At 29.9% G+C, this 25,924-nt stretch overlaps 1 protein-coding gene across 2 annotated transcripts in view; it reads left to right on the top strand.

Annotated features, from left to right (window-relative positions):
• Nucleotides 1-25,924, top strand: part of Best2 (bestrophin 2) — a 380,716-nt gene that overhangs the window by 304,910 nt on the left and 49,882 nt on the right. The window lies entirely within an intron of this gene.

Here is a 25,924-nt window from a genome sequence, read left to right as displayed (position 1 = left end):
CCTCCATCCGGCAGTTTCAGTTACCACGCCATCCCCTCTGTACCTAGCCCTTATGGGCTTTACCGGAGGTCATCTTCAAAAACCTCGGCAAAAGGCATCTCTCAGCTTTGTTCTTGCCTCAATCAAGATGCCACCGATGCGAATGCCACGTATGACATTCCCATCGGTGTATACTGTCATTAAGAACTCTCAAGAAAAGAAAACAAAACCATCAGCAAAAATGAAGTCTAACATGGGTATTACAAATTGAAATTTTTGTGGCTTATCGTAGGTTTAATTTGTTGGAGTAGCTGAGTTCATAAGCCCAAAATTTCAATCGCTTACCAACATCATGGACAGTACTTTTAAAAATCTTTAGTCAGCGGCTAAGACTACGAACTGAACTTTTGGATTTCGTTGGAATGTTGAGTTAATTCTGTTTTTGATCTCCTGGTGAGTGTTTTTTGAAAACGCTTCCGGTTTCCAAAAACTACTTACACTATAAGTAGTGTGAGTAGTTATACCCCGAGTGAGAAAAGGATACGTTAAGACGTATTCTTATCCTTTTCTCGGAGGAATTTCTACGATAGACTCGCATATAATTTTTCTTTGTACGAGTCACTTATTTTGTTTTTGCGAACTGTTATACGCATTGTGCTTTCTTTTGTGGCGACACTATGGTACGGAAAATATGTAAAATAAAACTTAATTGTTGTCGCTTCAAGATTACAAATAAAACATTAGTGAGTGCTGTATAATAAAAATTATATTCGTTTTTGAAACACCAGAGTTCTTTTTCAGACATCCTATATTATTATTTGGGAGTCGTTAGTGGAGGCAGCGGCTCAACTTCGCCAAATTCTTTTCAGGTAACCACTTGAATTTTGACAAGACATTTGTTTTGTTTTTTCACTCGAAAAGAATTATAAGAACGATTTACTTTCTCTTTGCCGTATTTGTTGCCCTTTTTGGTTTTATAAATATATATATATATATATTTATTTATAAATTATAGTTCCCTGTAGAAGAAGAAGCACCCGACGTTTTAGTAGAAGTAACAAATGCTATAAAATCAATGCAAAATGGGAAAGCTTCAGAAATAGATAATATTACTGCTGAGATGCTGAAAGCTGGTGTCAAAACGTTGCACTCAGCACTTGCAAAACTACTCAAAGTGCCTCAAAAACCAAAAAAATTCCGAATACATGGAAAATTGTTGAAGTGATTCTTCTCCACAAGAAAGGAACTCAGGATGACCTGTTAAATTATCGTCCAATAAGCCTCCTCTCAGTTATCTACAAGGTTTTTACCAAGATATTACTAAAAAGAATGCTAACAACACTGAATGAATCACAACCAAAGGAGTTAACAATCTTCAGAAGCGGTTTTAGCACAATAGATTTCATCCAGGTTGTTCAGCAGTCTTAGAGAGATTCAGATACTATAACAATCCGTATGTATGATTTTTATTGACTTCGAAAAGACATTTGATTCGGTAACAAGGCAATCCATAATAACTAAATTACACAACTACGGCGTAAACACTCTACATAAACTTGCTACAATTGATATATAAGAAGCAAAAGCTACTATGTGTGTCAACGAACATAAAGTAGCGATAAATGCGCAAAAACGAGTACGACAAGGCGCTACACCCATGATGCACTTCTCAGCCTGCCTCGAGGAGGTATTTGGAAAGCTGATATGGGATACGAATAAATGGCGCATGTCTAAACCATCTGAGATTCACAGATGATGTAGTTCTCTTCTCACAAGAACTAGAAGAACTTCAAAGACACATAGAGGAACTGCAGGTGGCTGGTGAACCTTATAGTCTAAGGATGAACCTCAAAAAAGCCAGGTCATGTTCAATAAATTTGCCGAGAAGAAAAAAATATTTGTCTCCGAGAAGAACTCGAACAGGAAGATCATTACGTATATCTTTGGCCAATGGATGACAACTGAAGAGGTGATACAATCAAAAGAGTAGAACGACTTGTTAAACTTGGATGGCAGGCATTCCGGAGACTTAACAACGTTTTCAAGAAAAAACTCCCTTTTACCTTAAAAAGAAAGTATTAAATTAATACATACTGCCGGTCCTTACTTATGGAAGCGAAACTAGGACATTAACCGTTTAATCATTACAGAAACTGCGGGTAACAGAAAGAAATATGGAACGTTGTATGCTTGGAGTTACCAGACAGGATAGGAAGACCTGTAAATGTTTCAAACAAAAAGTACATGACATCATCATGAAAGTTAAAAAATTAGAATGGTGGTGGGCAGGCTGTGTAGCATGAAGAACTGATGACAGATGGACTAATTTAGCATTTGGATGGATACCACTAGATGTTAAATTCCAGTGAAAAAGACCAATCAATGGTTCGTTGGATTGATGATATTATCAAGTGTATTAGATCGAATTGCAGATCGCACAAGACCGTATTAATTGGAAATATACTGAAGAGGCCTTCATCCTGCAGTGGATCGATAACAACTTAAATTATTTTGTTGATGATTTGTACATACTCTACTTTACAACAGTCATTCATCTAATGATACTGTGGCCATAAAATTATTAACTGGGATTTTATTCAACAAATTTTAGACGATTGAAAAATAACAAGAATTTGTAATGATTTTTTTAATTAACCATTATAAAATTTAATTTAGGGTAATTAACCATTCTTAATCTTATCAAAGTAACATATCCACGAGACTTACGTATTTAAGAACACAAGAAGATGTAACTTTAAAATTCTTTGTATCAATAAATGTTGCATATTTTAAAAATACCCTATGTCATTTTTCTATTCTGTACTAGCAGACCCCGGAAATGCTTCGCTATTGCTAGATTTGAGTGTATATATATATATATACACGAGGTATGTAAGAAAAGTAATAAGATTGTCTTTTTAATTACCAAAGTTTTTATTTCTTTCAAACAACAATATTATCCCCTTCAAAGTAGTTTCCTTGGGCAGCTGTACACCAGCGGAGTCGTTGTTCCCACTCCTGGTAGCAGCGCTGGAAGGCATCAACTGGTAGGGCTTTTAACTGGTCGGTCACAGTCTTTTGAATGTTCTCCAGAGTTCCAAAATGACGTCCTTTTAAGACATGTTTCAATTTCGGGAAAAGGAAAAAGTCACAAGGAATCAAATCAGGTGAATAGGGGGTTGAGGAACCGTAGGAATGCGTTTTGAAGTAAAAAATTCCCTGACGGAAATGGCCGTGTGACACGGGGCATTGTCATGATGAAGCACCCACTTGTCTGCAATGTCTGGTCTCACGCGAATCACTCTTTCCTTGAGCCTTTCAAGGACACCTTTGTAAAACACTTGATTGACAGTTTGTTCTGGAGGAACAAATTCTTTATGCACGATACCCCTGTATAAAAAAAAGCTGTCAAAAAAGCAAATCAGCATGGTTTTGATCTTTGATTTGCTCATTCGACATTTTTTCGGTCGAGGAAATGACGGAGTGTGCCACTCTTCGCTTTGCCTCTTTGTTTCAGAATCGTACTCAAATATCCAGGATTCATCTGTGATCACACGATTGAGGAATTCTTGGTCATTGTCAATCCTCTCAAGAAGATCAACGCACACATTTCTTCGATTGTCCTTCTATTCCATTTTGAGGTTTTTCGGCGCCAATTACACACAAATCTTTCACATGTCCAAATCGTCCGTCAAAATTTGATGTACGGTGAAAGTGTTTAAATATAACTGTTCACCCATCATCCTTATTGTTAAACGACGGTCTGATCTCACAAGAACCCTCACACGCTCAACGTTTTCGTCAGATTTTGAAGTTGAATGTTTCTCTGAGCGAAGTAGGCCTTCCAAACGTGTTCTCGGCCTTCCAAAAGTGATTTGTGCCAGCGGAAAACGTGTGCTCTTGATAAGCAATTTCCCCATAGGCCTGTTTCAACTTTTCAAAGGTCACACTCGCGGATTCCCTAAGTTTAACACAAAACTTGATTGCACAACGTTCCTCTAAATTCCGATGTTCCATTTTCGTAACAAACAACAAAAACACAACTTCACTCACTGATGGCACTGTCAAAAATAATGTGTTGGCTGAACGGAGTTGAAACTCGTACTGAGAATGTGGAAGGGATGAATAAACCGGTCTTGCACAGACCGGTAGGCACAGCGTTGCCAGATCGCTCGCAGTATTACCAATATCATTAGTTTTCTCACATGTCTCGTTTATATATATATATAAATTAAATGAGCATAATTGAAAGTTTGACAGTACATTAAAAACTGAACATTACGGAACTTCACAAAATTGAATCTTTTACTTTATCCCTTTTTTCCCTTTTCCCTATCTCTCTTGTTCTTTTTTCCCTATTCCCTTTTCCTTTTTTCTGTTTCCCCCATTTTCACCTTCCCTCTTTTTACCTTTTTCCCGCACTTAAATCAGCTCAGTAGTTTTTTCGTCTATGGCGAACACCCATACGACATTGCCTTTTAAATATATATATATAGAAGAAGAAAGTCTGTTTGTATATTTATTTGTTTGTTTCGTAAACATCTCGACACCGGGACCACCTAGCGGGTATAGTTTTTTGAAAAAAATTTTCTTTTCACTCACTAATATATATTCTGAATATGAGCCAAATCAGGCCATAAATATAATTTTTCGAAATATCTCTACGCCAGCGCTACCTAGCGGGTCCAAAGTAATTTAGAAACCTTCGCGGGCGTGCGCACAACAACTCACCCAAGTTTCATTGCGATCGGATGAATGGAGTAGGAACGCATACGGGATAAACAAACATTCATTTATATATGTACAATTTTTGTACAGTTTAACCATATTTGAATCCCGATCGAAAACGGTATTTTTTATATGCTGCAAGTCTTCATAACTCATCTATATTAGGTTGGTTTAAGAGAGGACACCTTGTTGTAGAAATCTCTTTTAACTCCAGAATTAAGTTGAAAATCGGCTCGACAATTAGAGAAAATTTATTTGTAATTTTAATCTATAAATCACACTATGTTATTCGAGTTGTTTTTGTTTAGTTATTTTCTATACTCGGGTAATGTCAGAAATAGTAAAACAGTCGATGAATATTTTTCTTAAAATAAGTAAAATCAAGTAAAATAATTTATTATTATTATTATTACTAAATTAAGCGTAGTCAATTTATGATTTCAAGTTTTTTGAATTTTTTTATGTTAAGGTCTCCTCGCTCCATTCGTATTCATATCAGATGTCATGGTGAGAGTTGTTGCTATGGTAATAGACATGGTAGGGGTATTACCGTGCCGACCGATATATCACTATGGATACAAGTTGTGTTACCATAGTGATTATACATCGTTGTCTTTATCTTCCAATAATAGTGAATTAATTACTTTTTATTTATTTGTTAAATATTTAAAAAAATTTGAGAACCACTCTGTATATGATATTAAATTTAAATTGTAGCGAATTATAAGTTTCAGAGTTGATGTTGTTGTCTGACATTAAATTTACAGTACGCAAAAATACAAATACCAGTGACAAGACTAAAACAATTACCCGAGAGACTTGACTAGTGGCAAATTTTATATTTCTATTAACATCGTCTGCGTAAGACCTCTGTCCGATTATTCTCAATTTTATTTATTTTTTTTTTTAAGAGATTAAGTTTTTACATAATTAGATATTTTTATTTCATGAAATGGATATATAATTTTCTAGTTGTTTAAGAAAACCTAATCTAAATGGAAGTCAGTTTACGAACTCAGTGTTATAAACTATATATATATATATATATATATATATATATATACTGAAATCGTATAGTGGATTCCATTTTTTCTCAAATTCGATATAAACGGTCGGATAAAGAATATTTAAGGTAAAATGCAATATTTTCATATAATGTAGAATTTTTACGGTATCATAAATATTCTTATTTTTCTTGTACATATAGAATGTTTCTAAAATGATGGGCTGGCTATACTTTTTCGGATTCTACTTGTGAAACTAAACAAAAAATTCCTTAGAAAAAATGGCAATTTTTCCTTCGTTCTCCCCCTGTCCGCCATTTTGTTACTTTTATATATAAATTTATATCTCAAGTTCGGATAAACGAATCACATTAATATTTGATAAGCGTCTGAGTAATAAAGTTTAAAATTAAAAAACAAATCAGGACTTAGATACCTTTACAAATTACAAAATGGCGGCCATGTTTATTTTTCAATCCGTTATACCTTCATAAATATTAGTTTCATCAAAATTTATGTTATTGCTAAAATATTATACCTTTTATTTTGAACAAAATTACATTTTATTTTTTTTAAATCTGTCAACAAATAGTTGAGTTATGGGAGAAAATTGATGTAATTTTGTGTCATAATTATTAGGTCTATTCTTATGAGAAAATTATTACTTAATTTGATATTAATTTACAATACTAGAATTAAAAATTAATAAAAACAATTAATATTTAATTGAATTGAATTTAAAGTGGAGGACATGAAAACAGACACAAAATTACATAAATTTTCTGCCATAGCTGGGTGTTTGTTAACCGATTTTAAAAAATAAAATTTAATTTTGTTCAAGATAAAAGGCTTAATATTTGAGCAAACATAAATTTAGGTAAAACTAATATTTACGGAGATATAACGGATTGAAAAATAAACATGACCGCCATTTTGTAATTTGCAAAGATATTTAAGTCCTGATTTTTTTGCTAATTTTTAAAACTTTATTACCAAGACGCTTATCAAATATTAATGTGATTTGTCTATTCGAACTTGAGGTATACATTTTTATACAAAAATAACAAAATGGCGGACAGTGAGAGAACGAAGGAGAAATTGACATTTTTCCTAAGGGTATTTTTTGTTTAGTTTTTGCAAGTAGAATCCGAAAAAGTATAGCCAGCCCACCATTTTAAAAATACTCTGTGTGTGTGTGTGTGTGTGTGTTCCAGGACATGTAGTTGAACTTACGGAACTGATTCAAGACACCAAAATTAGCTGAAACGTTCATATCGACATAAGTCCGATTTTTCTTTGTTTTCCTTCTGGACGCCATCTTGTGATTTTTAATAAATAAAATTATATCTCATGAACCGGCATATCTACTTCAATTAAATTTGGCAAATCTAGTGTAGTGTCTTGTTCTACGAAATAAAAAAAATTGAAACCTGTCACCTTCAAAAATTTCAAAATGGTGCCCATCTTAATTTTTTAAGTTCAGTAGCTTTGTAATTATTTGTTTGATCAAATTTTTACTTTTATGAATGAGGTGTCATTTTTTTCAACTTTATCGAAAAATGATATACGAAATTAAACAAATTAAAAACACTTAAATTAATACATTATAAATGAATTATACGAAAAAATGACACCTCATTTGTAAAAATCTGTTGACAAACAATCGAGCTATTGCAGACAATTAACCCGGCAGAATTCTTGCTCACCGTAATATAAGCTGATAATTTTTTGCTTGTTTGTATTTCCTCCACCAAATGTAATAAAAATTATTAATTATAAATAATAGTAGTAAATTAATAAAAATTATCACCTTGTATTATGGTGCGCAAGCGTACTGCTGGATTAATTGTCTGCAATAATTCGATTGTTTGTCAGCGGATTTTTACCAATGAGATGTCATTTTGTTCGAAAAAATATATATAATAAATTTTTAAAAATAAAAATTTGATCAAACAAATAATTACAAAGATATTGAAATAAAAAATTAAGATGGCCACCATTTTGAAATTTTTGAAGGTGACTTATTAACATTTTTTTTTTTTGTAGAACAAGATACTACTCTTAGATATACCAAATTTAATTAAAGTAGGTTTACCCGTTCCTGAAAAATTATAATTTTTTTATTGAAAATCACAATGGCGTCCAGAAGGAAAACAAAGCAAAAAAAGGAATGTCGATATGAACATTTTTGCTCATTTTGGTATATTGAATCACTTTCTGAAGTTCGGCTAATACGTCCCGGAACACCTATGTATATATATATGTATTTATAATCTGTGGCAGTTCGTGTCGCATTGATTCCTTTCAGTATGAACATTGACATTTGAACTCCGTCAGCTTTGGAAACGGCCAATTAATTTTAGTTACCAGTTATCTACTTACATCAAATGATCTTAATATCATGTAGTCTATTAATATCAAAAAAGTAGCCGGCAGTAAAAAAAAAATCATAGGAAAATTATTATTCTAAATGTATAAAAATGCTGGAAAAATAATGCAGTCAAAGATTTATTTGACTTTTTCATTATTTGTTGTTAATAAAATTAGCAAACCATACTTACAAAAAAAAAATGATTTTTTTTTTTTTTTAAATACAATCGTTTGTAAAAAAAAGAACACTAAAAATCATTTAGTAATAATAACAAATACTGATCTAAAACTAAATACAAATTTCGATTGTTAAACAGTTATCATTAGTAGGTTACTAAGAAGAAGATTGATAAATGTAAATATAATAACAAAACTTAAAATAAATATAATCCAGACATACGCAAGTCGAAAGCGCAAAGTAGTTAAAGAGTTTACACCGTTAAAAATTCTCATTTTGACTGACCAGTAAAATTTAAGGAAGGTTGATTTGGTAGTATTTTAAGTTCTATTTTCATATTTTTATTTAATCTTATCAACTACCACGTTGTTGCCGATGATTATGGTTTAAAAATCGAAATGTATAATTTAATTTTAGTTTATTTTTTTCATATAAAAAATTTATTAATTTTTTTTTACCATTTTACAGACATAAGAAAACGACTTTGGGTTTTTAAATATTTATTTTATTTTACAATTTTCTTTCAGTGTTTAAAAATATTTTTTTTTAAATCTGCTAAATTAAAATAGTTTGGTTAGCGGTTTTATTGATTTCATCACAAATTATAATACTTCTTTAATAGCTAAAAACACAATCGTATGTATTCACCATCTTATTTGTATATAATATTTAATTTTCGATTTATATTAATATAAAGTTAATTTTTTTTTTTTTTTAAGATTAATAGCTGTTACATGTGTTTTAAGCAATAACAACATACTTATGATGAAAAAAGTAAATTACTTTTTGAAAAGATTTCAATTAAATTTATTTTCTTAAATAATTAAGTTTTTACTTTAATATCAAATATAATGTAATTATGTGGTATAATGTACTCTAGTATTATTGAATTTTCTCCAGATCATATAAATATAACGTTTCAAACATTTTATTTGCGTCGTTAGAAAACTTAAACTATTCGACGACTTTGGTAAAATGGAATTAAAAAAGATTTTTTATGAAAAGCGTTAATTCTTTCTATACGTAAATGGTAATCGCTTCATTTGTATATGTATATTTAATGGATTTTTCATATCCATCTATGAAAAAGAAATTTTAAAAATCCAATTTGATTCTAAATGTGTTGAAAATTGATAAATTTAGTTAGGTAAATGAAACTGTTAATTAATACTGGCTGAGTGAAATAGTACAGTTTTATATTCCTGTATTGCCCGTAACTTAATTTTTTCGTTCGTTAAATGCTAATTCCTTAATTAACATAAAATGTTATCTGAACGTATTTCTTTTACATTATTTTGTTTTTTATGAAGTCCTTTTTTTAATATTTTAGAATGTCAGATTAAAATTAAATTTTCGACTTATCAGTCGAGATATACTAGCCGGCCCGTCTAGCCAGAAGCTGGACCCTCAGGGCCCGGTGAACCCCGGAGCCAACTCATGGGCTCCTCAGGGTCTTCCTCAGGACTGCAGACCTCGCTTCCCAGAATTTTCACTAAGGTTTATTAAATAAATTACCATATTTGTTTCCTATGTACCTGTTTCTTGTTGGTCAACATTTGTGGAAATTAAACAACAATTCATTATTCTGATGTCTCTGCTGCCTTCTTAATTAGCAGTTTAGGATTCAATTAAACAGAGCTGAAGGAAGTAAAAAGAGAATTAAAAAATATTCGAAAATCATCAGTAATAATCAAATAAATACAACTCTGAAACTAGATACGCATATCAATTGTTAAATAATCATCATCTGTAACCATAGGTGGAAGTATTAAAGATAAATATTAATAAAAACTTAATAATTCGATCTCCAGGGCGAAGTGTAGCGTCTCGGCCTTTCATTCGGAGTTCCCGGGTTTGAATGCCGATCAAGCAAGGAATGTTTCATCCGCTAAAAATTTCATTTCCATATCCCATGCACAGCTTATGAGGGGATATCATCAAGAAAAAAAATGATTTATCGACATTAAAAATAATAATAATAATAAGTAAATAATGAATGTGTTGTGGCAAATTGATGAAGAAAGAAGAATGTGGAAGAATATAGCTAAATGAAGATACAAACTTATAGGCCACTTTAGGAATCCTGGAGTAGTCGCTTTGATATTGAGGGACAGATAGATGGGAAAAATTGTGCAGGCAGGTAACGTTTGGAATATGTAAAACAAATTTTTAGAGAAATGATTGATTGGTAATGAAATGAAACGACTGGCACTAGACAGTAAATCTCGGATTGCTGCAAATAACTGAAGACAACAAAAATTTAGGATACATTAAAAGATTTGTATCCATGTTTAAAAATTAAAAAAAAAAAAAATGATTATAATTAATAAATAATTTGTCAATTGTTTTATTTTTATTATTAAAGACATGTAAAAATTCTCTTTTTGTAGTATTCCATTAGTATTTATTTAATTTATTTTTTGTTGATTGCTTATTCAGAATATTTTCTTGAAACTTAAGCGTAGGAATACGGAATAAAAATTTTGTTCGCATAGAAGATGGACAGAATTGAACCCTGAAACTAAAAGGCTGAGAAGCTATCACAATACCACGGAAGTCCCCATTTATTTTTAATACTTATATTTAACTTAGGTAATGCTAAACATTGTTAAAAGCCGAATAAAAAAAAAATTGAGGCAAATTTGGGAGAAGACCAGTTCGGTTTCAGATCTGGGAAAGGAACTAGAGAAGCGATACTAGCGCTGAGAGTGTTATTGTAGAAATGAAAGAAAAACAAAAGGAATCAGAATTAATAGAAAATCCATACATTGTATCCACTTTGCAAATGATATTATGTTACTGGCAGAATCAGCAAAGAGAATGGAGATTGTGTTAGAAACACTATCTAAAGTACTAACAAAACTTAAACTGAAAATCAATAAGGAGAAGACAAAAACTATGGTTGTTGAAAAAAACAAAGAAAGTTACAAAGTTTGACATTAAATTAGATGGTATTTTTGTAGAGAAGGTTGACAGTTTTTATTTGGGAAGCCCCGTCACTAGCGATAATAAATGTGCCAAATAAATAAGGCAAATAAGGAAACGGTTCACTGAAACTTATGTCTGGAGTGTTCTAACTTATGGATGTGAGACGTGGACACTTGGGGAAGCAGAAAAAATAAGACTGGAAGCAATGGAAACGTGGATTTGGAGGAGAATAACAAGAACAACAGGGTGGATAGGAAAAGAAATGATCTAGTGTTAGCAGAAGTGAGTGAGAGGAGGTCCTTGCTAAATGTTATACGAAGAAGAAGATCGAAATTGATAGGACATGTACTAAGACATGACCAGTTCTTGACGAATATATTTGAGGGCAAGATTTTGGGTGAAAAACTTAGAAGTAGACCGAGAGCAACCATCATCAATAATGTTAAAGAAGAGTTGGGTCTTAGTTCATATAATGACTTGTAAAAAGAAGTGAATATGAGAGTGACGTGGCTAAATCGACAAGCCTTTAGTGAATGATGATAATATTTAACTTTACTTTTATGTACTGATGATTATTTCTTAACAATCAAAATGCTTTTGTAGTTTTCTGTAATGTTTTTTATCAATTTTTGAGAGTTTTAATTTATAATTTTTAGCGCAGATATTGACTGGTTAGCGCAGCTCTTTCTTTATACAACATATTAAATACAGTGAAAACCATAAATTCTGAAATCTCTTTCTTACCTGAATGCGAATCATAATATCAATTTTTTAACAGCTGTACATGTACTTTTTTTATATATAATATAAACTGCTTACCAATATATTGTTTCTCTCAAGCGCTTTTGGCTATTCTGCCACCTTAGGAGGGATTATAATTTATGATTAAAATATATAAAAGTATAAACTCACATATTTAAATTATATACATAACAATTGATCGTCTTTTTTAAAAGTTAAAGATTTAAGTCAAAGTAACTACGTCCGTATTATAATAGTATCACACTTGTTATGATTATAACTATCGTGTTTCACAATTGTTATGCCTCATAACAATTGTAATACTATTACTATACGGACATAGCTACTTTGACTTTACTTTAACTTTTACAAAATGACGATCAATTGTGTTATGTATATAATTTAAATATGTGAGTTTTATACTTTTATATTTGAATCATAAATTATAATCCCTCCTGAAGATGGCAGAATAGCCGAAAATGCGTGGAAACGAATAATATTTTGGTAAGCAGTTTATATTATAGTTGTATTTTACCAACGGTGCCATGTTAGAAAAACTTAATGTACTTTTTATCAAGGCATACGAACGAAAACTTTCTGACTCCTTATCATTTTAGAGCAGTTTATTACGTGACCAACTCATTCATCTAATTTATATCGATTTATAACATTATAGATAATGTTATGACAACCGATTGTAGTTTCAGTTTGGTTACGTACTAGTTTAATTTTGATGTTAGGAATTTATTTTTTAGTTTTTTACTCCATTCTATGATATCGTGTTGAGAATTGTGAATCGCGTCTTGTGGTGAAAACATGTTGTAATAGGAATACATAAAATTATGAATGAATAGTGAATAAATGTAAAAATTGTAGTGGTAACACTGATTGAAAACTAGCGCTAAAACCGGATTAAATCTATGCAATTTAGCAAAAAAAAAGAGTGGTAGAATATTATTTTGCTACTCGCATATTACAGTAACAAATTTGGCCGTGACCTGTACGATGTGTCGCGCATTGATTACTGGAAATCATTTTAGGCTATGTACATTATTTTCATCGTAACTTTTTTTCTATACAAATTATTTTAATTTAAAGCTGCTGTTAGAATTTAAAAGTACAAATTGTAGTTATACTACTTTGAATTTGTTAAATTTAGCATAATCTCTAAAGTAGTTCAAAATTATATGGTCATGAGTTTATAAATGTAATCTAATAAAATATGCATACTAAAAAAGAAAATTTAAATAGTATGAATTATCAATAATAAATTTACGTAATTTATCATTCGGATATTCTACCTTCAGATTATAGCCTCCTTTACAAGAACAGATGGAAGTAAATGAATACATTATATCACTAATAATTTTTTTTTTTGTGTTGTCAGTAGGTTAGCTACGCATAATATGCTCGAGATGTGTATATATATATATATATACATACACTCACAAGATAAGAAAACAGGTACGGTTTGTATATAATGTTCTTTCTTCCGGCATCCACAGATGATATGTTGTTTGAAATAATCTTGAGTCGACCTTGAACTGTTTAGAGGTCGCCATACGTGTTTTTTTTTGTTTTTGTTCTCCCTCCAATATCTTTACTTATCAAGATCACAAAATATGCACTTATATGCCTACATCTTTTCAATTTATAACATTCACCAACACGTAATATGTACATTTAATACTGTCTTAAAACTATTTTTTTACGAATTGTTTTAATTTTTATAAGTCATTTCTGCATAAATTATGTATTGTAAGCAATTTTCGTACGTTATTTTTTCATATTTAAAAATAATTTATTGGTAAATTGTTTCTTTGTATACACTTTCTCTATAAAATGAAAGGAAAGTGATGACTGTTTGTTAAACATCATAATTGGCCTACCTGTGGTGTCATACAAGTCACACCATTCAAATGATGTGTCCTTATTTAAAAAGAACAGAAATCCTATGCTAAACATAACAGGTTCTATGCCACACAAAAGTAAAGTAATTTTTCATTTCTTTCTTACAAATTTAAAGTTATTATTGTATATAAATATCTATGAAACATGTTGAAATATATATGGCATCATAACTCTCAGAAGAAGCAACTACTTCCATTTCAACTACTTTGCTTACAAATAATTGATTGACTGAAATGTCATAGAATCTAAGTTTTATTTAATTTAGATTCTATGAATCTAAGATTTGAAAAATTAAATCTAAAATTAAATATTTTTGAAGAGGATTTTTTAAATGTTTTTTTTATTTTTTATTTAGTTGTTTTATTGATTAATGTTTTATAATTACCCACAACAGGCTTGTCAGACTGTTTACTACTCCATTGACTAAACTCCACCAATCCTTGGACATTATATAGTGTTCAATTTAAAAGAAACCTTATCACTCAGTAGTTTATATTAAATTCAATTTTTTTTTAAATTTTAAACAAAAGGTATACAAATCAATTAAAGAAAGTGTCATTAATTAAAATGAAAGGGTTCAATCACTGGCAAACTGCATACAAATGAATACATTGGTGTGAGATGGGTAAAGTATCGTGAAAGATGTTGGTATGGCTAGAGCTGGAGTGGAGAAGACTGCTTATTGTCTACACATTTGAGTTTTGAAAGTCAATACTGAAAGAGAGAAAAGTAAGTGCTGGTGAAAAGTGTTATTCAGTAAGTAAAAAATTTCACAAAATAGGTTCAGTATTACACCAGAAATGTGTCCAACACAGGTCAGTTTTAGAGAAGCAGTTCTTACAAGATATTAAAGCAGCAGTTACAAGATTTTGTTATGAATTTTTGTGGAGAGTAAGCTAGGAAAAGAACATTTCACTATGTTCAGCTCACCCTTCAATGAGGAGAATGCTGAAATGTTGTCCCTATCAAATGCAGGTTTCCATGAGCTAACTAATGTGATTATGCTAAAAGGGTTCACTACTGTTGATGGTTTAAGAACTTCATTAGAGGCAACACTGGCGCTCAAGTGTTTTTCATGGAAGAAGTATGGTTTCACCTTGGTAGGTTAATAGTTGATCCACTAGGTTGGTCTAGTGGTGAACTTGTCATCACAAATTAGCTGATTTTGAAGTCAAGCGTTCTCGACTTCAAATCCTAGTTACTTTTATATGGATTTGAGTACTAGATCATGAATATGTTCTTTGGTGGTTGGGTTTCAATTAACCACACATCTCAGAAACAGTTGACCTGAGACTGTACAAGACTACACTCCATTTACAACCATACTTATCATCCTCATTCATCCTCTGAAGCAATACCATATGGTGGTTCCATAGGCTAAATAAAAAAAATGTGGATGCTGCCGTCTATCAAGAAATTATCCAACAGTTCTTAGCCTTACTACAAGAGGATGAGTATAACTGCTAGTTTCAACAAAACAGCGCCACTTGCCAAAGAGCTTGCTCTACTATGGAGATGCTACAGGATATTTTTTTAGTGGAAGAATAATCTCTAAAGGATTGTGGCCCCCAAGATCTCTCGATTTAACTAGTCCAGACTTATTTCTATGGGGTTACTTAAAAGAAATTGTTTATAGGAGCAATCCACACACCCTGCAGACTTTGAATACATACATTACTAATGTCTTCCAGGAAAAAGATAGCGTACAGCTAACAAGAGTAGCCAGGAACATGGTCAAACATGTTGACAAGTGCATAAAGTGGATGGATATAATTTTCAACACCTTCTGTAAATTATGTAATTGTTTGTCAATAAACTATTATTTATAGACTAAACTAAGTAATGGGGTCTCTTTTAAGTTAAATACTCTGTACTATCAGTACACTGGCTCTATTGCTTTTATGTATGAACACACATAACAACTGTGTTGAATTAGATTGTATGAACAGTGAAATATAATTAAATGAATTTAGCTTTTACATCAGTGTCATAAATCAGCTATAATAACCAGTCATTGGTCAAGAATCTCAATCGATGAAGACAGAACTCTAGCACTTATTTGAGAAAGTTGGTGATTTACTCTTAGATAGATCTCTTAAAACTTGAAATATGTATTTGGAAAGTAGAAACAATAGTAAGAGGTCATCTCAAATTTAGCAAAGCGTATGGTAAGAGGGTTATTAGCCTTTTGCAGCCTGAGCATGTCAAAAGAAGATAAGTTGCTGTCTCACAACCTTTACAATGATGCGAAAAGACTAGAATCAAATACCCAGAAAAGTAATGGACAACCTTATTTTACGATTAACAGGGAAGTGTTCTGAGGTTTAAAAAAAATAAATTGAAACCTACTACACGATTTGTTTCAGAAGGAGATTACTTATGTTTTTTTCCTGCAGTTCTATGCTTTTCTGCAGTACTGCAGAAAAACCAATTAACCACAGAACAGTATAAAATATTAAGCTTTTTCTATATCACCCAGTTTTGCACCATTGGACTATCATCTGTTGGATCGAAATAAATTATTTTAAGGATGGAAGAAATCAAACTCAAATGAAGAAGTTATTGATTTTATGCAAGGATGTGACCAAAAAGCTTTGTTTTTGCAATTAAGAAGCTTCTGGAGCACTGAAACAAGTTCATGGATTGCAGAGGCAGGATATTACATCTATGAATGATTAATTCACCTCACTGTGCTCGACAAATTCATTATAACTATGAAGTGCTGGCTGATATTTGCACATTGCATGTAATAATTGTTTGGGCTTTCTACGGAATGAATTAATCCTTTTATCCATTACCTGAAAATCCAAGGACAGTAAACAAATTAATTCAGTACTACGTTTTTGCTACATAACTCTCTTTGTCTATTTACGCATTAACTATAAAAACATTTGCATTGACTTTAATTTTCATAAGAATCTAAACAAATTGTTAAAAATGTAATAAGTACCTATTCTTATTACAAAGATAATAACAGATTCATTGGGAATTCCCAACAAACAACGAAACATTTATTTTAATATGTTATTGTGTTACAAAAATAGAAATAAATATAGAAATATTTATCATAAACGAGGAGAATTTATTTAAAACAATAGCATATAAATTTAAACTGCTTTACTTAATAAATAATTTTTCTTTTAGTGTTCATATAATTTTCTCTCATTCAGTCTTATAATATTGATCACTCTTAAAAATTCATAAAGTTGATGGCAATTAAGTTGTTAGTAACAACAGTTATATATTGTCTCTTAGTAGTTAATGGAACAAATAAGCATTGTAAAATATCTCCTATTTTTAAAATTATTTATCTTATTTGAGGTCTACATATCCATACCCTTTAATACTTTAATACAGCAAGTTCATTTCATATTGCGATTAACTCATATAAAGTTGGAATAAATCATTATGCTTTGAGCAGTACATAAAATCAAATCTTTTACCTGTTTCTGACGTTAAAAAGGTTTATATAAAACTAATTAATCTATTAAGATTGAATGGCCATCTAGTTCCTTTATAAAAAAATATACCTTTTAAAATTTTTGTGTATTAAAAAAATTCTGATGATTATTTTTTACAAGAGAAGTGATAATAAGAGATAACCGATGACTATGGAAACATTTCATTGCAGAAAGGAGAATATCATTTGACTACACAAGTTATTCAAATTATTATTCCCTCTTATTTGTATTCTGAAATACAATTTTTTTAATAAATTTCTTGTCGAGATGAAGAATTCCACCTGATCCTTTTAATTAGTAGTTCAAAAGGGAACTTAAATATTATTTACACAAGTCTAAAAAAAATTTATTTTTTGTGTAACATCAGTGAATGTATTTTTTCTTTTTCAAATCCTTACCTACCTGTAAAAATCATATTAGTATCATCCTACCAGCAAAGAATATATCTTTATCCAAAAAAATCACAATGAAATTGTAAACCGTATGGTAAGAGTCTCGCAGATATCATTTCTTCTGCTCAAAAAACAAACATTTCTGTAATATAACAAAATGATACTGATATCAAAAAAGGTAAGACACTACTTTTCTATTATCAAAATCTGTTATTGATCTAGAATTTTGTTTAAAAAAAAATATATGTTAAATATATGTAATAGACAACAGATATACAATAATAGATAATAAACAATGTTTAAGCAATCCATATAATAAGTAAAAAATAGAAAAAAGTTTTACAAAACTCTTACCGGCCCGATTTCGTTGTTTAATAAATGAAAAACCATAATTATTAATCAAATATTGTAAGCAAAAGTTTAGATCCTTTCAAAAGCTTACATTATTATTTATTTTGAAGTTTTAATAAAAAATTCTACATTTTAAAATTATGTATAACGAAGCTTTTTTCACAGTAAAATTTTTTAACTATACAAATAATTTTTGTAATAATTAATTTCATATCATTGAGGCTGTTCATGATCAAGACCCTAAACACCTCAACCTAAAAGGCTTTTTACACTGTGTAATCTCAGCATAATCTATTTCCTTAGTGAGATGCATAACCTGGTCAATCAAATCAAAACCTATATCTGGTAAAGAAAAGATACTTAAAAAATTATGTTTTTTGACTTTAGAGCTTATGAACCAGGAATAAATACAATTCAGCATGATCAGATTGTGGTCGAAACGCATGGTGGAGTGTCAGCATTTTTGTTTTTTTTTCATCCAAAGGTTCTCTGTTGAAATCCCAGCCTGGCTTGAGATCTTTCTATACAACAAACATTATACAACAAAACTCGGCTATCTTTAAGAAAATGTAATTAGGTGTTGCCATTGTTTCTGATGTGAATTAATTGATAAATAATCTGTACATTTTTTTTTCTTAAAAAAAGGCTTGTAAATTTTATGATTCCTTAACATTAATCGATATAGTGATAACTTCTTAGGTCTGTGCCTAAAAAGTAATTTTTATGAGTTCTTTAGAAATAATCTGTAGAGAATAAGTTAGGTTCTGTTATGCATTTATTTTACTTATTGGAAACCTGTAAGGAAGCTTGTGCAGTTAAATAAATTTAATCGAGATAAAATTCAAAATTTTAATTTATAATTTTGGTGTTAAGAGATGGGAAATCAAAACAGTCACTATTAAAGATTTAAGTAATTCTTCATTTTCAGCATTAGAATTCTCACTTGTCATCAATATTTAATTATAGCATTCTTGCAAATATAACTACAATTGAATCTGATAATCTTCATTTTCAGCACATATGATATTAATTTAGAACAAACTGCATCAAAATTGTTTTAATATAACTTTTTAATTGTGAAATTCGGTAAAGAAATTGCATTTAATTTATATCGAGTCGCTTTTTAAAAGGTATACAAATCAATTAAAGAAAGTGTCATTAATTAAAATGAAAGGGTTCAATCACTGGCAAACTGCATACAAATGAGTACATTGGTGTGAGATGGGTAAAGTATCGTGAAAGATGTTGGTATGGCTAGAGCTGGAGTGGAGAAGACTGCTTATTGTCTACACATTTGAGTTTTGAAAGTCAATACTGAAAGAGAGAAAAGTAAGTGCTGGTGAAAAGTGTTATTCAGTAAGTAAAAAATTTCACAAAATAGGTTCAGTATTACACCAGAAATGTGTCCAACACAGGTCAGTTTTAGAGAAGCAGTTCTTACAAGATATTAAAGCAGCAGTCACAAGATTTTGTTATGAATTTTTGTGGAGAGTAAGCTAGGAAAAGAACATTTCACTATGTTCAGCTCACCCTTCAATGAGGAGAATGATGAAATGTTGTCCCTATCAAATGCAGGTTTCCATGAGCTAACTAATGTGATTATGCTAAAAGGGTTCACTACTGTTGATGGTTTAAGAACTTCATTAGAGGCAACACTGGCGCTCAAGTGTTTTTCATGGAAGAAGTATGGTTTCACCTTGGTAGGTTAATAGTTGATCCACTAGGTTGGTCTAGTGGTGAACTTGTCATCACAAATTAGCTGATTTTGAAGTCAAGCGTTCTCGACTTCAAATCCTAGTTACTTTTATATGGATTTGAGTACTAGATCATGAATATGTTCTTTGGTGGTTGGGTTTCAATTAACCACACATCTCAGAAACAGTTGACCTGAGACTGTACAAGACTACACTCCATTTACAACCATACTTATCATCCTCATTCATCCTCTGAAGCAATACCATATGGTGGTTCCATAGGCTAAATAAAAAAAATGTGGATGCTGCCGTCTATCAAGAAATTATCCAACAGTTCTTAGCCTTACTACAAGAGGATGAGTATAACAGCTAGTTTCAACAAAACAGCGCCACTTGCCAAAGAGCTTGCTCTACTATGGAGATGCTACAGGATTTTTTTTAGTGGAAGAATAATCTCTAAAGGATTGTGGCCCCCAAGATCTCTCGATTTAACTAGTCCAGACTTATTTCTATGGGGTTACTTAAAAGAAATTGTTTATAGGAGCAATCCACACACCCTGCAGACTTTGAATACAAACATTACTAATGTCTTCCAGGAAAAAGATAGCGTACAGCTAACAAGAGTAGCCAGGAACATGGTCAAACATGTTGACAAGTGCATAAAGTGGATGGATATAATTTTCAACACCTTCTGTAAATTATGTAATTGTTTGTCAATAAACTATTATTTATAGACTAAACTAAGTAATGGGGTCTCTTTTAAGTTAAATACTCTGTACTATCAGTACACTGGCTCTATTGCTTTTATGTATGAACACACATAACAACTGTGTTGAATTAGATTGTATGAACAGTGAAATATAATTAAATGAATTTAGCTTTGACATCAGTGTCATAAATCAGCTATAATAACCAGTCATTGGTCAAGAATCTCAATCGATGAAGACAGAACTCTAGCACTTATTTGAGAAAGTTGGTGATTTACTCTTAGATAGATCTCTTAAAAACTTGAAATATGTATTTGGAAAGTAGAAACAATAGTAAGAGGTCATCTCAAATTTAGCAAAGCGTATGGTAAGAGGGTTATTAGCCTTTTGCAGCCTGAGCATGTCAAAAGAAGATAAGTTGCTGTCTCACAACCTTTACAATGATGCGAAAAGACTAGAATCAAATACCCAGAAAAGTAATGGACAACCTTATTTTACGATTAACAGGGAAGTGTTCTGAGGTTTAAAAAAAATAAATTGAAACCTACTACACGATTTGTTTCAGAAGGAGATTACTTATGTTTTTTTCCTGCAGTTCTATGCTTTTCTGCAGTACTGCAGAAAAACCAATTAACCACAGAACAGTATAAAATATTAAGCTTTTTCTATATCACCCAGTTTTGCACCATTGGACTATCATCTGTTGGATCGAAATAAATTATTTTAAGGATGGAAGAAATCAAACTCAAATGAAAAAGTTATTGATTTTATGCAAGGATGTGACCAAAAAGCTTTGTTTTTGCAATTAAGAAAGCTTCTGGAGCTCTGAAACAAGTTCATCAATATTTAATTATAGCATTCTTGCAAATATAATAATATAATATAATATAATATATACTACAATTGAATCTGATAATCTTCATTTTCAGCACATATGATATTAATTTAGAACAAACTGCATCAAAATTGCTTTAATATAACTTTTTAATTGTGAAATTCGGTAAAGAAATTGCATTTAATTTATATGGAGTCGCGTTTTATTGTATAATATACTCATATATCCAATAATTTTTTTTTTTAATTTTAAACAAAAGGTATACAAATCAATTAAAGAAAGTGTCATTAATTAAAATGAAAGGGTTCAATCACTGGCAAACTGCTCATCTTTTAAACCAGTAAAGCTGTTAAAAATTAATAAATGGTTGATCTGCCTGTGAAACAGAATGGCTTATCCAAAATTTCAACAGCAAGTCCTGCTTCAGTTCCAAGCGATGATCTGTATTTGATGATACTTGTCGGTGTTTCTTTTCAAATACTTTTGATTTTAAAAGCCATATACTGAAAAAATAAAGTGAACAGAAATCTCTTTTTATAAAGCAGTATATGAGTAGTGATTATACTGTAATTAGAAGCAACTCACTTAAAAATTTCAGTATTAATTTTCTTTTATAATTGTATTATTTAAAACATTTTTCTAGCTCATGACGTGTACATTTTGAACTTTTAAGAGTACATTATAATTAATAATTTTGATTATCATTTATTTCTTACTGAAATTAAACTCTACTGAATTGCTAGCATAAAGCTGCAGTCATATTTCAGTAGCTTTAAAACACCTACATTCCTTCCATTCTAACAAAAAATTAAATGTTGGCAGAGTCTAAATCAATATTAATACAAGGTTTTTCTGATTTATCCTGTAAATATATAAAGGAGATTTTACACTCCCGTTATTAAATGGTCTTCTGTTTTAAGATTAGTAAAAAAAAGAGTAAAATGTGTCATTTCCATTAGAATGCAAATAGCAATGGACTCAGTTGTTTTTGTCACTGCATAGATGAGATAAATGTTTAATATTATTAATTTTTTTTTTAAATAACAAGCAAAGCGATATAAATTATGTTACATTATTCAAGAGTGGCTTCTTTTAAAATTTGATGATTTGTGATATAGCGTACAAACAAATTCTAACATTACAATTAGATTTTTAAAATTTTATACACTAATTAAGAGGATTAAGTTAATTCTACTGTACTTCAAAATAAATTGGTATACATATATATTTTAACGGTTGTACAGTACAATTAAAACTATTATAGAAAAGTGTTCTACTATATTTCCAACCTAATTTTTCTTAAATTAACCATTAAATGATGCTATCATTAGTGCCAAGACTATTTTATCAACTACCAGGTTATACAAAGAAATATTTTTTCAAATCTAAAAACAAAGAGAAGAACCAAGAGCGATTTGTTGGTTTGTTCTATTATGAAGTTTTACTTGACTTAGAAATTTCTTCTTTTTTCAGTGTAAGAAATTACCCTGATAGTCAGCTGAGCAATACAGAAAGTGAGTATATTGAACCAAGATGCAGCTCTAGGTTTTATCACTATCATTTGTTTCTGAAATTGACAATTTTTGTTAACAAGGACAAAATCAAAAGAGATCAGAAAATCATATAGCGTTTCTTAACCTTAAATATTTACATATAGTGTACACTATATAGAATGCTGCATATAGTTTGTACCAAAGTTTCCAAGCCTGGTTTTACTAAATCATTCTCATTCATTAACAGTGAATAATTTATGCTTATACATGAGAGTCTGTGACAAAAGAAGTAAGCTGTATAATTATGTATTCTGCATTATTTAACATATATGAAATACAAAGGATTTATGAAATATTGCAATTGTATTCAGAAAACATTTTAACTTTGTAATTCTTGAGTGATTTTTAATCACGGAATAAAAATGTTGATGGCAACAATAAAAATATTCTGTAAGAAATTAATTCTCAAAAAAAAAGATCTTTGAAATAAGATCATGAGAGATAATATATAATGAATTTTTTAATTCAATATGGATACTTTTTTTTATATTTATTGTAATTTTAAATTTTAGGAAAAATTTAATAAATGAATGAAAGATATAAAAAATGATAATTCTTATTACTTACAATTTTGTAGATTTTAATAAACTATACAGTACAAAAATGTTTTTCTAGACTAAACAATTAATATTATTAATTTTGCAAAATAAAAAAAAAAATTTTGAATTATATCAAATTTTTTTAAATATGTCACAGTTTAAGATGTCACAGTTTGATGCACTTGTTTTTCTGTGATAATTTATAATGAAGGGAAGATGAAATTAAAAAAAAAAAACTTAAAAAAATGGTGTGACATAATTTATAGCCTAGCCCTTAAACAGAAATGTTTTTTCCATGATAATAGAAATCAAAATTTTTAAGTAAATTATTAACTCTTGATGAAATATTTGTTAGTAATCACATGTAACTGATAATAAGCTTATTGTTTTGGATTAAATAAAGGAGAAATATGAAGCTGAAAATTTGTCTTAATTTACTTATTTTTCAGGTTAGGTTTTAGTTAAACAGTAACAAGTTCAAAATTCTTTTTATGTCAAACAAAAATAGAATAATTCTAGAAGAAAATATGGTACAGATAGGAGGAGCATTGTTCTACTAACTGTGATTTATAAAATTTACTGAAATAAAACATGATAATCCATTAGTGTTATTACATTCATAGAATGATTACAATCATAGGAAAATTTTGTACAGTGCAATGCAATTCAGCAATTCAATTTTGGCTACTTTTTACAATTAGAATTTTTTATGTATTTTTATGCAAGTTTTTTTAATTATTCTTTATTAATAAATCCAATTGAGTTAGTCTTAATTACAATGCTTTTAAATCAGCATTACAGCTTGATATTAACCAAATATTATTTACATCATTGTAAATAATATCGTCATTGCAAATCAGCTGATTTTGGAGTTGGATGTTCTAAGGTTCAAATTCTAATAAAAACAGTTACTTTTATATGAATTTGAATGCTAGATCATAGATACCCGTGTTCTTTGGTGGTTGGGTTTCAAGTAACCACGCATCTCAGGAATGGTTGACCTGAGACTGTACAAGACTACACTTCATTTACATTTATATATATCATCCTCATTCATCCTCTAATGGAACCACCTCTGGATTTAGCCATCAGAACCACCTTTCTATCTGGAGGCTAAACAGAAAAAAAGAAAAGAAAAAAATATTATTTTCTGTAACAAATTGCAATCGAAACAATATTACTATTACCTGATACAACTAAATCTTTTTTCTACATTCCAAAAGAGAACACAATAAACAGATGTAATTTTTTTATCCTACTTTAAAAATGTTTGTATTATTTTTCGTACAATTACATGTAATTTATTTCAGTAAATTTTATATATCAAGGTAGTTCCTACTCCTATCCAATATACCTAAAATGGTAGGCTGGTTACACATTTTCAGATTCTACGTGACAAAATGAACAAAAAATTCCCTATGAAAAAATGTTAGTTTCCCCTTTATTTTCATTTTGTTCACCATTTTGTGTTTATTAATGAAAAATTTCTATCTAAAGATCAGATTGAGGAATCAGTAATAATAATGGGCACACACATCTATACCAACATTGTCGCATAGATATAAGATTACATATAAACACCATTCATAAATTTCAAGTTTTCAGTCGTTTATTACTCGGTAATCGTCAGTTTAATCATACAATGTTTTATTGCAGAAATGTTAAGCACATTATTTTGGACAAAGTGGCATGCATCTTAGTTCTGAAAATCAGTTGACAAATTACCAACTTATGGCAGAAAATGTATGACATAATTTTCTGCCACATCTCATCTCCTCCTCTATTAAATCAGGTGCCTGATTTATTTTGTTATTAATCATTTTTCTAATTATTTTGATTTACTATTAATATTGTTAATACTATTTGTTTAATTAGTTTAAAAGTATGAAATAATTTGCATTTTCCGTTATAAGTTGTTTATTTGTCAGTCAGTTTTCAAAACTATTTTTTTATTAATATTGTTCATAATAAAATGCTTGTAATTTTTGCAAGTAAAACATTACATGATTAAAATGAGGATTACTGAGATATAAATGATTGAAAAATTAACATGGCCATCATTTTGAAATTTGTGAATGTTTGCACTTTATATAATTTGTATTGTAATCTTTTATCTATTAGACAACATTGATATAAATGTAGGTACAGCCTAAAAACCAGTTGATAATTATTTATGTTCAAACACAGTTGTAGCTAAATTAATGTTAAAAGTTATTCCTTGAAACAGTATGTCTACTTCCATGAACTTGATTGGTGAGACATGAATGGACTTGAAAAATAATTCAGTAAACAGAATTATAATATTGTGGTAATGTGTTTCAAGTAGAGCTGAATTAACTTTCTCTTTTGGAATTTAGATATTATAAATAGCTAGTTAAAAAGGAATAAAAATATAATATAAAAAAATTCGAGAAAAAATTACAATAATATTTTCAGTATTTCAACCAGATAGGCTAAAATATTCGTAGAAATAATAAGTACTTTATATGTACTGCATGTATGGTTTGTTAATTTTTATTACAATTAATATCTTATATACATTTGAATAAGTTA

This window comes from Lycorma delicatula, chromosome 8 (assembly GCF_047948215.1).
Source record: "Lycorma delicatula isolate Av1 chromosome 8, ASM4794821v1, whole genome shotgun sequence".
Lineage (NCBI taxonomy): Eukaryota > Metazoa > Arthropoda > Insecta > Hemiptera > Fulgoridae > Lycorma > Lycorma delicatula.
This window is presented reverse-complemented; position numbering and strand designations above follow the sequence as displayed.